At 46.7% G+C, this 17641-nt stretch overlaps 1 protein-coding gene across 5 annotated transcripts in view; it reads left to right on the plus strand.

Moving 5' to 3' along the window:
- The first annotated feature begins 59 nt into the window (after positions 1-59).
- Positions 60-17641, plus strand: part of ZMIZ1 (zinc finger MIZ-type containing 1) — a 321213-nt gene continuing 303631 nt past the window's right edge. For all 5 annotated transcript variants that reach the window (XM_042818839.1, XM_042818844.1, XM_042818843.1 and 2 more), the window contains exon 1: positions 60-159. The gene's annotated coding sequence lies outside the window, so the exon portion shown is untranslated. The remainder of the gene's footprint in view (positions 160-17641) is intronic.

Here is a 17641-nt window from a genome sequence, read left to right on the forward strand (position 1 = left end):
GGGGGGGGGGGGGAAGAGAAAGAAAAAAGGGAGCGGGGGAGAGAAGGGCGAAAGGGGGAATAAAAAAAAAAAAAAAAAACCTATTAAAAAAACCCCCCGGAGAGCTGTGCGGCACTTGGGGAGAGGAGCCGGCGTGCCGCTCCGCGCCGTGCAGCCGAGGTAAGTTTGGCGGCCGCCCGCGCTCCGTGCCCGGGCAGGGGTCGCGCCTCGGCGGAGCGCGAACAATGGGGCGGGCGGGGAGCGCCCCGCGGGTGCACCGGGCGGGCGGGGAGCCGGGCCTGGCGGCGGGGAGGCGGCCCCGCGCCGGGAATGTCCTTGCAGGGGCCCGGCACCGGGACGAGTTGCCGCGGCGTGGGGCCGCCGGTCGCCAAAACAAAAGGGGCCGGGGCTCGGGGCCGGGGCGGCGGCTGCCCCCGGGCGGGCGGGCAAGCGCCGTCGGGGCGGGCGGGCGGCGAGCCCCGGGGCCGCGGGCGTGCGCTTGGCTGGGGAGACGCGCGGGGGAGCTTGCGGCCGCTTTCCGTGCTGCGGGAAGCTCGCCTGGGTGGAAATTCCTTGTGTCTGGGTTTTGAAAGCCAGTTGGGACCGGGGCCTCTCTCGGCAGGCAGGAGGAAGGAGCGGCCCCCCGCCTCCTCCCGCTGCCGCCCTCCCTCCCCCCGGTGCATCTGTCCAGGAAGCCGCTGGGCGGAGGGGAGGGGGCCGGGGGCAGGGGCCGGGGGGGTGGAAGGGGAGGCCCGGCCGCCGCTCGCCGCCCGCCGCCCGGTCGCCTTTGTGCGAGGGGAACGGGGAAAGCGCTGCCCGGCGCTGCGGAGCGGAGCGGGCGGAGCGCGGGGCTCGAGCCACTCCAGGAATGTAAACACGCGCGGAGCCGGCCGGCCCCGGCGTTGCCCGAACCCCGCGCTGCTCCGCTGCTGTTCCGGGCCGGTGGCGGCTGCTTGGGGCCACAACCGGGATTTTCGACTGCAAACTTTGTTTCGCACGTGGGAAGTTGCATTTCGGTGCTGCTTTTTGGGCTGCTATGAGGGGCGCCGGAGCGGGTGTCGCTTTTCGGGTTTTGTTTCAGGCAACTGCAGACAACATTACCCAGTTCTTAAAGGTGCAATGTGCGCGCTGGGGGAAGCGGAGCCCCCAAAGCGCGGAGGAACGGCTTTGTGCGGGGCGCGGGGTCCCGCTGGGCAGAGCGGCGGCGGGGAGAGCGTTCCCTATCGCGGCCGTGCGGAGAAATTTCCCGAGACCGCAGCGAACTTAAGGCACAGCCCCGCGTTCCCGGCTGCCCGTGCCCGTGTACATTTCTGTGCTTCGGTTAATAATCTGCAAACGGCTTAATGGCTCCGGAGTGCCCCAGTAGTGGGTTTTCTCCATTGACTCGCGCAGGCCCGAGCGGAGCGCTGCCCCGGCCCTTTCTCAATGCGCTGACATGAGAGAAGAGGATTTGACTTGGCAGCCTGAACAAATGCTCTATCAAAGGTTTCCTAAGAGACAGTGAGAGAGCGGGGGAGATGAATGACCCGAGGGAGTTGTAGGGTGCTACCTATGCAGGTTTCCTTTTAAATACGAAGTGGCCATTTAGGGTTCTGAATAAAACTGCGCGCATCAGAAAGGCGACAGGCTTATAAAATTTAAAAGGGCAGAAGCCCATTAATGCTGTGGCGGAGCTCTGGCTCCCAGCTCTGCTTGAGTGCTTCCAAGCGCCTCGAAGTGCCAAAGCTTTTAAGGAATCCTGAGCAGCGACTCCCCCGGGGCTGGGGGACCTCGACCTTGCGTGCGGGCGGCCCCTCTCCCCGGTGGGGACTCGGACGTGTGGGGACGTGGGCTGGGGACACTCAGGAGTGGGAGCGGGCGCGGTGCAGGGGCACGCGGGAGCCCCGCAGTGGGTCCGAGGCTCTGCAGACGGGGTCTCGGAGCAGGGAAGTTTCATAGGTAGCAGAATGAAATGGTAGTGCCCCGGCAGCCTGTGGGAGAGCAGGGGTCTGCTCATCAATGGGGATGCTCTCTGGTTCAAACTTCCCCTTCCTTCTCTCGCTAGAGATAAATTTACTATGGCATCAATCTTGTCTTGGCGGGCCCCGATTCAGGTTTGTGAATGCCAGAAGACTTGCTCTGACCTTTCTCTGTTCAAGTTGAGGATGTTGAAACACCAGCCATCAAACAAAAGGCACATTGAAAGCAGGCTCTGCACCGAGCACGTGTGGCTGTGGGGTAGCGGGGTGCGTCTGGGGACTGTGTGCCTGCGCTGGGCTGGGGGAGGAGAGAGAAAAGGCCGCTTATTGCTGGAATGAGAGGATGGAAAACATGACATGAAGTGCTCCAAATATCTTGGAGTCAAGGACCTGTTTCTTTGTATCTTTATTTTAAAGAGTCTTAGGAAAAATGACTTGTTCTCTACTTTTTTTTTTTCTTTCTTATTTTAATTGATGTATAATTAGCAAATAACTAATATATTTTTTTTCCTGTGGAGGCGAAGATGACCAAAATTTTGCAGAATTTATCAACTTACAAAGCAAAACAATCCCCAAAATCTTAGGAAAATTAAATGCCTTTGGGATTATGCCTTAAAACAATGAAAATTCTCTGGGATTTAGTTGACAGAGTTGGGATTTTTATCTGCTTAGGAGAGCACTACCTCAAAAAGTAGTGCAGATGTAAAGATGACTGTAAGTTGTAATTTAAACTTATTTGGGTCTGTCAGAGTTTAAAAAGAACACCCTCAGGAGCAGTCAGCACAGATGTCTAACCTGGCAGCAGCATTCCTGTCAATGTAGGCAGATGCAGTTATTGTGTACATTGTTTACGGGCCACAATACCTTAAGTAAACATTGATCATGATTAGAAACAATAATTGAGGCTGTGGCAAAGGATCAATGAAAACTTTGTTTCAGAGGAGAAGCGAGTTGCTGTGCATATATACAGAGAGCGTTTTGTGCTGCCTGAGATGTGCAGTGTTAATGCGGTGCGAAATTCCGGTTTTAGACTATTTTAAGAAATCCACAGAGATGACAGATCAGTTTTTGCATCATCTAAGAGATGTGTCCCAATCAGCGTTGGTTACAGGAGCTGAAAGGAGAGCTGAATGTGTGCATTACATTTTCATTCATAGCTTTTCTTGGGAGCTGCTCATGCTTCACCCCAAATCGCCCCCAAAGCTTTTGTGGAGACCAAAAAAAACCAAAGGAAGAACCAACTCCTCAAACGTGGGGGTGACAGTTACATCACTGATACTGCAGACTCGTTTGTAGCAGCGTGGTGTTGGCTAGCAGCTGTGGAGCCTGGTTTCAGTCTTGAAAAGGAAATGTATCTCAGAGAGGAAACAAAGTTGGAATTCCGTTTGCCTTCCCTGGTGTTTCTTATAGGCCTCAGTCCGCAGCCCAGCCCTGCAGAAAGGAGGGGAGATAAGGTGGCCAGGGCTGTGCCCCACCTGGGCACCTGCTTCCCACAGGTGCGTAGGGCTGCAGCCAATGCCTGTGGGGGCAAGAGAGACCACCGTGCAATTGGCTGATTTCTTCACTCCTCATTGGACCCATTTTTGTGAAGCCCCATCCTGTGTTACTATTGCTGAAGAGTTGAGGATGGGTTTGTGCTTATTCTCATCAACTGCCTGGTGTGGGACAAGGAGCGCAAGCGTTCCTTATGTGTTTACATCTTTTTATGAGAAATCACAATATGCAGTGCCACGATGCTGTGCGTGGGCACTGATGTACCTGCTCTTCAGATATTTTCCTTTCCCTGAATTTAGATATGTCAGCTTTCCTGCTGATGGTATTTTGAGGCTGTGTCAGTGGTATTAGGAATCATTTCTGCTTTAAAATGGTGTCTTTGGCTCAAAAACAAGGTTTGTGAATTGGAATGTTGCTTTGTCATATTGATTTTTCTTCTGCTTTTCTTTTTAAAAGCAAAAACTTCTTAGGTAGTGATTTCATTTTATTTATTTCCATTGGGCTTCACAGGATCATTAGCGTTGTGCTTGGTTAATGTTTGAAGTTTTTCAAGGTAATTGAGGCCACGAGAGAAATGGCCAGCAAGGGGTTTTAATGGATCTCCACAGCTTGACTGCTGGAGGCAGTAGTGCATTATGAGAGTGGAGGATAGTTGTACACTTGTTACATGTTATTTTGGGTTCAGCTACTTCAAAGATGTACTGGAGTTTATATGTCCTGTGAAGGTGTGGTGTGGGATCTCAGTACTGTGTTGCTATCCCTTATTAAGCAGGACAGATTGCTATGGATATTTTGTATCTGGGAGAGAGAAAGAAAAGTTATTTTTAGGTAGGAAAAGTCACTTTCCATCATTTCTCCTTCGAGCATCAACCCAGGTTAACTTTCTTGGCAAGGAGTGAGACATTAATTCTGGAATGTTCCCTTTGAGAGTGCTGCATAGGCCACCATTTGGTCTAGGCCATGATTTTTCTTCAGGTGCTTATCCTTTTTAAACCTGTATTAGAGGATAGGAAAAGCAATTTGTGCTCTTCTACTGAGTCCTGGAACATCCAAACATGATTCCTTCCAAGGGGGGGGGGGGGCTGCAGGTTGGCACTTGATGAGTTGAGATTTAGGATCCAATCAAGTATCTGCACTCAGAGACCCATGCATCCTTTCATTAGATAATTCAATACATTGAGCTGTTTCATATTTTGTGTAGCGCATTAATATTGAGGTAGTACCATGTAAGCTATCATGTTAGCATTCCATTAAGATAAATGTGAGAAGTGTATCCCTTTGTTGACAGTCAGCATTTGTTTTGACTCAGTGGAGCAGCTCTAATTCCCAAGAGAGGTGATTCCCAAAGTGGTGCAGGAGGGTTGTTGGTTCAGTATGGTTGGAGTAGAGGGAAATCATTGCTGCAAAGCCATAGGTAGGTATGATGCTATAAGTTGTGGAAGTTCATCAAAGTGATTTGGATTTTCTGTTCTTTTCCTTGTTTGTTTACATAAGGACTTTGTTTTTCCTCCTGATATACCACTTATTCATCTGTGGATGATGATGTGGATGGTGATGAGCTGATTTCTAAATCTGATGCTGTCCTGCTGAGGAGAACCCTTTCTGCAGCTCTGTGCCCTTACCTGGGCGGTGTTGGGCTGCCTGCTCTGTTGGTGCAGCCATTCTGCTCACATCTTCCCCAGATCTCCAGCTTCTGGAGACTCGGTAAGCAATAGAAGAGCAACATTGCTGTGCATCTGGCTTTGGAAATGGAAATAGCTCCAACCCATATGTAATCCTGGATTGCTGTTAGAGCTAGCATGGGAACGAAAGTCACGGGCTTCCTGTGCCTGACAGTGTCATGCAAAGCAAGCATGAGAGTTTCTTGCTGTCTTTATTTGTTTGTCTTCAAATCTCTCTGTTTCCAGTGCTCTAGACTGTTACTTGCAACCTCTCTGGAGCTGTGTGTTGATGGGCAGGATGACAATGACTGGAGAACACCAAATTCTTGGTCTGTCCAATGCATGAATATGGGTAGGGTCTGCCTCAGTTGTGTTGCAGCTCTTTGTACATGGGCAATGCCATTTTACATCTCTGCCAATTGGATGGAGACAAGCGTTTGAGGAGCAAGAGGAACAGAAATATGTTGACAAATTTCACATCAGTCCCTTGGAGATTTCCAGATAGTCTCCTAACTAATCAGAACCGTTTATTTATTGGAGCTGTGGTGACACAAATATGTGACGGAATAGTAGGGGCTTCACTTGGCCGTTCAGTAGCAGAAACAGTTCCCTTGGTGAATATTTGACTGTTTCTTGGCTGTGTTCCTGATTCCCTCTAAGAACAGCGGAGCCTCTTAGACTGAACTGAAATACACACCTCCTGGATCTCCATCAGAAATTTTGAAGTTACTCTCTCTTGTTTCTGAAGCCCTGTTCCAAATAGAGATGAACTGATGGAGCACAGGCTTGTTCTGTGAACGTGAAAATCGAGAGCTGGGCACGGTGGTGCAGCTGGGGGTCAGGAGGACTGAAACTGGGCTTCCCTGCCAAGTGCCTGGCTCACAGTAGTGCTGAAAGAGTGGGATTTCCCTGGTTTGAGCACGGTTTCCGCTTTATCGAAGGTTGAAAATCGCTCCAGGTTTATGGGGGTTCTTACAACTTCTCTTCTGTGTACTGATGCAGCTCAGATCCTTCCCCATGCCATTCTCTTGGGATGGTTTGGAGTGTTGTCCAACACCCACTTGATAACCATGTGTCTTACAGCTCAAAGGTTACCACCTGCCTTTGGTTATTTTAGAGGTGTGACAGAGTAAAAGCAAAGTGGAGGGGCTGAATGGCAGTGAGGAAGTGCTGGTGTCTTCGGCTGCAGGACCCCCACCCTGGCACATAGGCACATTGCCTGCCAGGGAGCTTGTCTGTCCCACTGCCCAACTGGAATGGTTTGACGACCAGCGCTGTCATTTTTACACTTTAATGTTCTAACATCGATACAACAGAAGTTCCATTTTGTTTACCATGCTTTTTGCCTTCTCTCTGAGGTCACTTTCCTCCCTCATTCCCCATTAAAAAAAAAAGAGAGGAAAAAAAGAGCAGGAAAAAACTTTAAACAACATTTTTAAATACTTTGTCGACATTGCATTCTCAGAAGAGTGGTTTGTTTATATATTTCTCCATATAGGAAGAGAGCAGGGCTTCCTACAGGTTTTCAGGGGAGAGAAGAATGATGTGGTTGTCAGGCAGCCTGCCTGATCTCTTGGTGTCCTGCTTGTAAGTCTGTGTTTGTTCAGCGCTCTTGTGGCCCTTTTCCCGGCAGTGGGATCACAGAAGTTAACTTGTTTACAGCTGGTGTGCAGCTTATGTTGGCCTCCCTTGCAGTGCCCCCGCTCTCCCCCTAGCCTTTTCAATGAAGGCTTTTCTTCCCTCCTCAGCACAGGTTGATACACTTTACATTTGATTAAGCTTGTTTGTTTTTTCTTTTTAAAAATGGGATTTTAATTTTCTTTTTAAAAAAGTGATTTAAAAAACACTCCAGGCCTGTGAACTGTCATGCTACAGGTGCTCCCAGGACCCTGGTATCTGTGTCTTTTTGGGTGCATTGGGGAGCTGGAAGGTCCCAGTGCCCTCTGGCTGCAGCCTGCATTCAGCAGCGTCGTGGCTGCCAGCCACACTGAGTCCTGTCTGCAGGTGTGGGTGGCCCAGCTGAGGCTGTGTGAGCACAGTGCGTCTGCTGCACTTGCATGGTTGGCTCACTGCGAGTGTGTTGGGCTTCCTCGTGTCCAGAGTTTAATTCACGTCCAGAGGTTCATTTGCTCTTCCTCCTGAAAGACCTGCTCTGGTATGGGACATTGAAAGCCACTCTCAGTTGCTATTTAAAAAATTGATCGTAAGAACAACGTGTGCATCTTTTCCTGTCTCCTCTCAAGTATGAGATTTCTCCCCAAATTTACATCACTGTTTAAAAAAGTTGGAGATTGCAGTCCAGCTGGAGCGTGATAGCATTCGACATGGGAGCCTCCTGGCTTTCCAACTGAATGCATAGCTCTGGCTTTTGGCACTGTGAAACCCTGACATCTCGCACATTAAAATCATAACAGCATTATGTAAGGAGAAGTTATTTTAGGTCACTTGCAGTGCCTCCTAAATCTCAGCTTCAGCGACCTCGTGAGCTGGAACGCATGGGCTTGCGCAGCCCCAGCTGTGGGCAGTGTCCAGGCATAGTGCCACCTCCTGTCCTACCCTCTGTTCCCTGCTCAGCCCCAGTCTTGTGCTATGCTTCCAGGGGGCTGGGAGCAAAAGGGGTGGAGGGCTCCAAGGCCAGCAAAGAATGTTGGCACTGCAGTGTGTGGGTAACATGGGCATCTCTGTGGCGTTGGCCTTGCTGCTCTTTGCTGTGAGATGGGAAAATCTATGGCAACCACTGCTGGCAGCCAATGTCTGCCATCATTTTTATTTTGCCTTTATTCCTGGCAGGTTGTCTGTGAGTAGGGGAACTGTCTGCCAGGGATCTGGAGCTGGGGTTTGAGGTATGGGGGAGCAGATGGGCACCTAAAACTCACGGCTGGATGTTTTATGTAAGCAAAATATCGGGGTCATTTTGTCTCTAAATAAATGCAAAAACATGAAATTTCTGATTCGTCTGTTGAAGTTCCATTTGTTAACACACTGTTACATTAAGCATCCATTTTGAAGAGTTTGGCGCCTTGCCTCTAGGATAGCAGGATGCAGTGCACCCTCTTAGCATTATTCCTTGCACTGTTTTTCACCACACATAGCTATGGTGATCCTCGCACACACTGAATGGTGCCAGATGAGCACGTGTAACAGATGCATGTTTGCCCTGTAATGGGCAATGCCAGCTGCATGCAGGTAAACACATTAGTGAGCTGGAATGAGTGAAGGGAGGGCAGCAAGGCTGCTGTCGGGAAGCTCCCAGGCTCTTCCATGGTGACTAAGGCGGCTTGATAGCTTCCTTATTGCCACCATCTGCCCGCTGCCGGCTGGGGCTTGCAGCGTGGCGAGGTCCTGCTGCTTGCGGGCTGAGGACAGGGCACTGGTAGCCAGCCATGGACAGGGCTCTGAACATTCCCGGTCACGGCTGTGTGATAACTCTCTCATTAGAGTTGTTTAATCATGTGAAAATAAAATAAATATAATCCCAAGAGAGACAGTGTTTTCATTTCATTAAATTTTGTATTCTATGTGCACATATGAATTATTTACTCAATGTGTGAGCGTCTTGTGGAATACGTTGTGGAAAAAAGTCTTGTATTGGTATTCTTGAAATACTACTCTTTTGAAAATCCCACCCAATTTTCAAATGTTGGCTGGCAGTTTTATGGTGTCATGTGATTTAAATCCTGATTTAAAACTTTGAGTTCGGTCATCCAAAAGGGAGCAGCATGTCGGCACGAAGTCTTCGTTCTCCTTTGTCTGAAACTGCAGCTACAGCCCTCAACACCTCTTTCTCAATAAAGAGAAATGTAAATCAAAAATACTTGTCACGTTGCCAGCATCTTGTCCTAGCAATATCCCAGCATACTAAATCATAAAAGGAAGAAACGTAGTTCATATCTGCTGTCACATGAGAAATATATTTTTAAGTATATCTCTGCTCTATTTGTGGTCTTTTGATGTTCATGAATTTATGCTTTGTTCTGCTGAAGACAACTTCACCTGATAAACTTCCCATTGAAGTAATGAGGGACTAGGAAGTCAAGTTCCATTCTCACCATTGCACCTGACTTAGGAATAACTTGTAGGAAATGAAATATGATGCACATATGCTAATCTCTTACAAAGGCTGTCTGACATCTTCATTTAGTAAGGATTAAACTCCTCCAAAGAAGCTCAGAGGATGCAGGAATTCTCTGGCAGTTGATCTTTTTGTGCTTTTAATGCAGAATATTTTTAGCTCAAGATACAAAAATACGTACTTCTGTATCCAAAGAGAATGTTGTTTCCATTTATTATAAAACCTTGGATGGGAAACAAGATGTTAGACCTATTATAATGCAACCCAGCAATTAACATATGTTGGCCTGCCTCTGCCAAGGCTGCCTTGTGAGTAATGCAGGTTGCACAAGCAGAGGAGTCGGGTTGTTTGTCAGTGACAAGCCATCCATACATGCATGAGTGATCAGATTGCACAGCCATCGGCCGAGGATAGGATGTGAATCTGTGTTTGAATCTAAAAGCAATTATAGTTTAAATTTCCAAACTGAATGCAGCTGAGAGGGCAATTTTGACTTTTTTTTTCCTTTTACCAATAAAAATAAATAAATCAAATAAACAAATTGTGCAATATTAAGAAAATTGTGTAATAATCAATGGAAGCTTGCAAGTTTTTGAGTGTGTTGTTGTTGTTGTTGTTGTTGTTGTTTTTAGTTCTCCAATGACTGAATGACCAGAGTGAGGAATGTCAGGGATAAGCTCAGAAGTGGGAGCCCCTTGTCTCCCCTTTCAGAGATTCCTGGGTGCTGCACATGGGTGCCAGCGACCAAGACCCTTCTTCTCCCTTTGGAGGGGCCTTCTGCAGCTGATGGGTGGTGTGGCTTGGTTCAGCTGGAAATGTTTTCTCCATGCTGAAGGCCAATGTAGAGGCAATCGTAGCTGAAAACATACTTCTCATGTAAAGTGTTATTTTCTATAGATTTATTATTTCCACCCAAATATGCACTTTTTGCAGTTACATATAGGAGGAAGGAAAGAAAAAGAGCAGAAGCTTAAGCTGAAAGTATGTATGTATATAAAGTTAAATTATAGGGGAGACCAGCTTTTGCTTGTTTTCCAGTAACACAGAGTACATGACCAATTAAGACCTACTAAGTGTTACAGGAAGACAAAAGGTATACTGTAGATTTAAATTAACAAAAGGCATCCTCAGAAGGTTTGGAAGGTCGAGTATGCTTGAACTCTGAAATGTGCTCCAATTAGTGCTCTATTTAGAAGCAGATTTTGTTTCTTAACCTGAGAGCAGACTGCTGCACGTCGGCTGAGAGCTCACTGTGTCCCTCGGCTGTGGTTGGTCACTGTGTGCTGCTCTCAGTGTGACCCAGTAATCTTGGCTGGGGGGATAGAAACATGGAGAGAGAATAGCAGTTGGCATCTGTATGCATCGTATGTAGGTGTTTACTTCTGGTTCTTGGATACCTTACCATGACAGAGTGCAATGCATCATCACTTTTCTCTTTCAGAGGGTTACATGCTCAAATTGTAGCTTTGACACTGTTAAGCTATAAATAAAGCTTGACTATGACAATGATGGCCTTCATTGGCTATGTTTTGACTATAAATTCACAATTGTTGCTTTTGCCTTGAGTGTCATTTTCAAGCTATGCAGCCTGGATGATGTTGAAGAAAAGAACTCAAGAGTTGAGAACTGTGGGCTTTGGTGCTCAGTGTGCTGATCAGTCTAACTTAAGATTGCTGGCCTTAAAATGCTTGGACACCAGAAGCCAGGCCTATAGAATCATTTGGAATAGTAATAGACTTGCCTTTTGCAAGATCTGTCTCTGAAGGCTTGTGTGGGTATTGCATTTTCAGGTTTCATCCACAATCACAAGTGCTAGAAGCTCATTAAATAAACAGAAATGCTTCTACTATCAGCTGACTTCAGGAGCTGGGTCTTTAGTGCATACATGAAAACAGCAGCAGCCTCAGCTGCAGGGCTGCTGCCTCTTCTTTCAGTGCTGTGCTGCATGGGACTGGGAGCAGCCTTGTTGTGCCTGCAGGCTGCTGCAATTGCCAGCCGTGCCCAGGGCACTGCACATCTTTTTCAACCAAGCATGCACTGAGAGCTTTTACAAATGAAATGGCTGGGTGAAATGCTTGTTCTTCCACTCCAATGTCGTCAGTCCGGAACAGGCAGATCCAGCAGAATTTTTGGAGATGCTGAAAAAAGGGGAAAATAGCTGGCTGGGAAAAATACACAGTAAAGAAGGTGTAGCTGGCTTTACCTCCTTTGTGGCATTTTGACTGTAAAAAGTGACATTACTGAATTTGTATCAATATATTATTTGTTCTGTTTTTAAATATCTGTCAGGAGGCTTTGATCCATGGGCACTGTTGTTACCTCTCTCATGACCAGCAGCTGTGTGTAGGACTGCTGGACATCTATCCTTTAGAGGCAGCTCTAAATGAACAGTTTTGCCCGTGATAATTTTCGTTGGTCAAGTCTGTGCTAATTGATGCACTTTGTGCTGTTGTTCTCATGCTTAAATAGCACCTGTGAGCAGGTTTCATTAAAGCTGTATCTCTAGGTGCACACTAAATACCTTTGATACCTCACCTGTGATAGTGGTGGAGCTGCTAGTAAGAATGACAGCTGCAGCCAATAAATGAGGACAGTAATAGAAGGCTCAGTGCTGGGTAGAGCCCCATAAATCATGAGGCAAAAGCAGTAAGAGCTCTGACAAATCGGTGAGCAGCTGCAAACAGCACTTTGCAGGTAAGAATTATTGTGCTCACTCTTGATAAGTGCTCAGAGCCCGCCTCTTCCTTGCTTGTGGGTGATGGCCCTGGTGTGCGGGCACTTGGGAGTCTGGCCTGGGGAGGGTGAGCATTCAGCCTTGTGTCATTCTCACAGCATGCACTGAGCCTTCGTTTTCATCTCAGGTATGTTTAAGTGAGAGTTTTCTCCTTCTGGGAGGAATCCTCTAATGTTTTTTGCAGCTGACAAGTTGTTTTATTTTGTTTCCTTGGAGACTTTAAAGCAGCATTTTAGAAAGGTGGAGAGAAGGGGATGGATTTGGCTGACTTAAAACCAGCTTGCTTTGTTAGCCTTTGCCTGGAGGGATGTAAGGAGCCTGCATGGTATAAAACAATCCTACTCTTCTATCATTAGAGAAATGAAAAGTATTTTAATGAAATAATGATAGGAAACAGATGGTGATGGGCTGGCAACTGGGCTGTTTTTGTACACTAAAAAGTGTCAAAGGCATCTCAGTGTAATTATAGCTAATGCTGTCCCATGATGTAGTGTCTCGGGGTGGGTGGGGACTGAGGCTCCCCAGGGTCACTGCACCTGGAGCCGTGCACTTCTGAAATGTGGCATTATATAAACGGGAGCCCCTGTGAGCAGTGCTGCTGGCAGAGCTGTGCCCCTTTATCTGCAAGGGCTTGGATGGAGCTTGCCACTCTTCTGTACCATGCTTACGGTGTAGTGAGTTCTGTAACAGCTGTCTTCCTCTGGTGCTCTAAGCTATGTATTTTAAGCATACAAATAAAGCATTCTTAAGATGGTGTATTAAACAGCATCATTTACATACGGGGTAGTTACGGATCTACTTGAAGCTGCAGGTCCCCTTTTGAGTACATGAACATCCATAACCCCTTGTATGGGAACTGTTGAGTCACGGCCTGAACCACTGATTGATGACCTGGGGGAAGGACCAGGTCAGCCCTGGGAGCACAGATGAAGGCAATTCAGCTGTGTGACCGAAAGGGGTGGAGCCTGGCTGCACCTCTCCTAGACCTCATTTAAGGGCTGACTGCAACTGGGGAAGGTTCTCTTTCCGAAGATCCTTCCTTGGTGGAGATTCCCCTGCGCACCTAGAATCTTCTGATATGGGTGAGCAATTTTCTTTCCTTCCTTTATAGCATTTTTCTATCATGCTGCTCCTTCTGTTATCATACCTCTGTTGTAATGCCTTTCCCATTGCATTGATTTGTCCATTTGCTACACCCTCCATGTTGCCCCAGGAACAATCGTTAGGCTGTGTGTCTGTGATCAGGCCGTTAGGATCAGTGTTTGTGTGATTCATAGTTAGTGGGACAGGTCACTGATGGAATAAAGGTGGTGTTTGTTTGTTTGTTTTTTTTTTTTTTGTTTTTTTTTTTTTTTTAAAGGTGTGCTTTTAGTCTTTGTCTTCCTCTCATTAAGTTTTGTTTTTAGCTGGGTTAGCTGCCATCGATACAACTGATTGCAGGGCTATTCCCTGTTCTGGGAAAACACAAGGCAGGAACTTCTTTCCAGCTTCTTTTAATTTAGTACTACAGTTGTCAGAGGGTGCCTTTTACCTGGCTGCTGGGTTGTTTAACCCAGCAAGTAGCTAAGCACCACACAGCCTTTCTCTTGCTCCTTACCTCCTAGTGAGATAACAGAGAGAGCTGGGGGGAGAAAAAAATCCCAAAATCAAAGCAACTCAGTAACGACTAAAGCATCAGTGCTTTATTGGCATTGTTTTTCTCCTACAGCCGGGGCATTGCATCATACCAGGCACTCTGAAGGAAAAAAAAATCAACTCCATCCAACCTGAAACCAGGTTGGGTGACATGGTGATGTCTAGCAGATAAGCCAGAGGACATGCACTTGTGTCAGCTCCGCAGCCAACAGCACAGGGCTTCAGCTGTGCTGTCCTACTGTGACTATGTCATTTGTCCTATCCTCTGCAAGTGGGTGACAAGTGTCATGTCTTAGAGGTGGCATGGGCTGTGCTGCTGGTACCGTGATGGTGGCACAAGGAAGGGAGAATGACAAGTTAAGTGAGGTGGCTTGAGCACAGGGTAGCATTTTTCACTAAGTTTTTCTTGGTTGTTTCTCCTGGCCAGGAGTAAATCATGTTGTTAATGCTGTGGGATCTGTACCCTAACGCCTGGTACAAATATGCTGTGAGAAAGGTGGGCGGTCGTTATTTCCATCCCTCCTGCTGCAGTGTGGCCTTGCTGGGACTGCCTTATCCTCCCAGCTCCCTGCTGTTGTCATTTGTGCCTTTACACTGTTACCATCAGTGTTTGTGCAGGTGTGTGATGAATCACATGGGTGAGCCCAGTGAGAAAACAAAAACTGTCCTGTGTTCCTATATAGGTTCTCTCGGCCAGTGCAGCTCCCTGTATGGGCTGTGGTGTGAATGTGGCACTTACAGCCTGGATGTGTGGAGTTTGGGAGTGGGGGCTCTCAAATCAAGAAGTCAGATGGATCCCTGCAATTAGGCAAGAATAGTGAACTCAACTCATAAATAGATTGAATTGAGTGATTAAAACCACAGTATTTTGATTTGCATAAATTCATTTTCCTGTTAGCGTTGGAGCATCTGTTGCTGGGGCAGGTAGTCTCACTGAATAGAAACATAATTTATGTGTAACATATCCTACATAGGGCATCTCTCCTAGCACAGCCCCAGGAACTAGTTCAGAGTCCCAAAACCAGGAAAAAATAAACAAAGAGAGTATAGGTCTGTGGGACCATGCCTATGAGGGATGCAGACAGCATCAGGTCAGTGAGCTTCATATACTTCTTGGTCAAAACGTTGGCCAAGTTGTGTGACCTGGGAGGCTGCACACCTCCCCATATTTCACTGAAGCAAGGTAAAGCTCAAAACTCCCTGTCTTTGGTTAAGGGTGCCTGGGAAATACAGTGGAGCCGGGGCTGCCTGCTGTGGGGATGGGCAGAAATGACTGCATAAGGTGGCTCTGCATTCCACAGCTTGTGAAAGCCCTAATGTGAGTTACTCCTCTGTTTGTGTTGTTTGTTTTTTGTTGTCGTTGCTTTTATTAGTATAATAGAATAGCCTGGGTTGAAAAGGGGCTGTAATGATCACCTAGTTTCAACCCCTCTGCTATGTGCAGGGTTGCCAACCTCCAGACCAGGCTGCCCAGAGGGCTGTGTGTTAGGGGTGTGTGTCTTTTGTGTGACCTGCTGTTTCACTGAAATTGCTTACTTCTCTGTTGAAGCAGGTGATGGAACTTCCCCTGTAGAGTTGGCAGGAGGTGGCATGAAATTTGATGCCTATCCTCCTTTAGGCTTAATGTGCCTAGAGGACACCCGCAGCCTAGCCAGCTGTGGCAGCCGCAGTACGGTGTCACAGCGCACCAAAGCCCAAGCCTGCAGCCCTTGCAGGGGGACAGGGCTCCCTTTTGCAGAGTCAAAAGTTTGCACTGGCACTTGGCCTTCCTGGGGGGGCCTGGGGCAGGTGGGTAGGCGACTTCTTTCTGGGCTATGTTAGATGCAGCTGGCAGGAGCTCCTGTTGGGGTCGGAGCCTGTGGGAGGACCGTGTGGGAGCCATGCCTTTCCCACGGTGTGCAGTGATCGGAGCTCCCGGGCACTGCCATCATACAGATAACCTTTGTCATTAAGCTGCATGGCTTGACTAAATACCAGTTCTGATTGTAAGCAATTCTTAAGTTCCTGAAGGAACGTGGCGTATTATATTTTGTGCTGCCTGCTTTTACTGTTGTTTTGTAACTCAATGTGGGGTTTTAGCTTGCAGACCAGCTTGAAAGTGGCTCCATTGCTGTGGTAAATCACACCTTATTGCTCAGGTCCTGGGTGCATGTGTGTTGTCTGGGGGATGCCTCATGGACTTGGGGTAAGAATCAAGCAAGAATCTTAAAGTGGCCAATACTTGCATGCATTTAGCTGGGGACGCTTGCAGCCATCTCACTGAAGGGTTCCTCTGGCGTGCTGTTAATGCCCAAATTTAGGGGATATGCATGTGCAGGGATGTGCAATGTCCCTGTGTGGTGAGTGGATTTGGTGTCTTCTGCTGTTTGGGTGCAGCACAACATAAAGGGGTTGATGAGGAAAATTGTGTTCAGATCAAAACTGATGGTAGCTTTGTATGCAGGTGTTCTGTACAGCTTTTATTATAGAATACCTTTCGGAAATGCCTCTTCCTTTTTTGATTTTTTTTAATGAAGTCAAAATATTCCGAAATTAAAATTATGCCCTGAAAATCCAGTTATGTACATCTCCATGTCTTACCTTCATTTTCTTTCAGAATTATTTTTTGATTAAAAATATGAGTATTCTTGAACATTTATTTTCAAGTGACTGATAATGCCTGAAACAAGCCTGTATTCTATAAAGTGCATGAAATTCCTGAAATTTTCTCATTTTCCACTAATATGAAACAAGGCATCCAAAAACCCCCAAATGATTTGAAATTTTTCAAGTTTATAGAGGGCTTGGTCTAGTGGGAGGTACAACCTGGGCTAGTGGGAAGTGTCCCTGCCTATAGCAGGGGGTTGGGACTAGATGATCTGAAAGGTCCCTTCTAACTTAAACTGTTCTGTGACTTCTAAAAACTAAGGAGATGGACTCATTTTGCACGGGTCTTCCTTTTTATATTCATAATTGGTACTTCTCATTTTATTCTGAACAAATCACCTACTGAAATAATTCTTTGTGTCCATGTATTAAGGGCAACGTAGTATAAGCTTCTTTCATAAACATTCATGGTGATGTTTTGTGACTGTATTAATTTTAGTGAAATTGTGTTTAAAATCTTTCTTGTTTATATGTTGAACTCATAGCGTGTTATTGAAATTGGTCTGTATACAGATGATGGTTTTCCTTTTACTGCTTTTTCTAGAGTGAGTTTGTATCTATTCATGGAACATGAGGAAAACCAGGCTGGAATTTGCAGGGATGCAGCTTTCTGATGTCTGTGGGATTTCTGCAGATTCCAGAAATTAATGGTGAGACTTCAGTGCATTACAAGTTAATAAAAACTTACAGCAGACATTATTTATATCGAAGCACAGAATAAATATTGAATTTTCTTTTTAAGAGAAAATTGCTTGGGGGATTCTGACAGTTAGTGAATCACCCTGCCAGGCTTTGTGGTTTTAAAGCCGGAACGCTTACGCTTGAGAGCATTATTTGTCCTATTTCTCTGTCAAAGACTCTACACATGAGCAGAGAAGCTGGCAGATGAGCTAGCCTATAGGAGGAAATAGTTAAAGCAGCTGACCACCGGCACTATCAAATGCATAAACAAACTGGTAAAAGTAACTTTCGTGTTATCATGAACTCGCTGTTTTTTAAATGTTTCTTATACCTGATGCAGAACAAGCTAGGAAGTATGATGCTAAAACTGACTGAGCTGTTCTTCTGACTGTAGAACACTGATGGGCAGGCAGCAGTTTGGCTGTTCTCTGTGCCATGCAGGTCACTGGGGCAGCACAGATCTGTGGCATTGCTTCCTGATAGTGATGTGTGGCCTCCTGCACTGCTCTGGGGATCTGGGAGGCACTGCTGTTGCTCAAGCTCACAAAACTTTTTGTATCTTCCAAGCTCTTAATCATTGTGAATAAAATAATTGTCGTGAATAAAATTTAGATTAGACTATTAAAGATTTAAGTGTTTTAAATCCTGAAACTCATTCTGTCTGTAGAGTTCAAGAGTTTATTCATGTGCAGCACCATGGAAATCACCGCTGAAGGCACGAGTTGCCTCATGGCTGACTCCCACCTAAGCTTTTTGTAGGGGAAGATTAAAATGGACTTAC

The sequence above is a fragment of the Centrocercus urophasianus genome, unplaced genomic scaffold, assembly GCF_019232065.1.
Source record: "Centrocercus urophasianus isolate 14NV4802_14NV808 unplaced genomic scaffold, USGS_Curo_1.0 seq_17, whole genome shotgun sequence".
In the NCBI taxonomy this organism is placed as follows: Eukaryota; Metazoa; Chordata; class Aves; order Galliformes; family Phasianidae; genus Centrocercus; species Centrocercus urophasianus.